Genomic DNA, 256 nt, shown 5'->3' with positions numbered 1-256 from the left:
GTATAGTATTTTGTGTGTCTCTGTTTTCATTTAACAAATAGAACATTGAATGATTTTCATTTTCAAGCCATTGTGTCATAATATCTGAAAAATGCAAAATTTATTGCACTGAGAAAAGTTAATACAGAATGGAACAAACTAAAAGTAATCCAACTTCCTTCCAAATACAAGTTGTTTACTGTTTTGCTTTTTTTCCCAGATACCCCAATGGACAGTCCTCTGTCATTCATGAATGTTTCCACACAGAAGGCCATCT

General features: G+C 32.4%; 1 protein-coding gene across 2 annotated transcripts in view; it reads left to right on the top strand.

The window, feature by feature from the left end:
* Il23r (interleukin 23 receptor) overlaps window positions 1-256 on the top strand; it is a 76,255-nt gene that overhangs the window by 97 nt on the left and 75,902 nt on the right. The gene's annotated exons all lie outside the window — the stretch shown is intronic.

Source organism: Onychomys torridus, chromosome 3 (assembly GCF_903995425.1).
Source record: "Onychomys torridus chromosome 3, mOncTor1.1, whole genome shotgun sequence".
In the NCBI taxonomy this organism is placed as follows: domain Eukaryota; kingdom Metazoa; phylum Chordata; class Mammalia; order Rodentia; family Cricetidae; genus Onychomys; species Onychomys torridus.
Note: the sequence above shows the minus strand (reverse complement) of the source record. Positions and strands in the feature narration are given on the sequence as shown.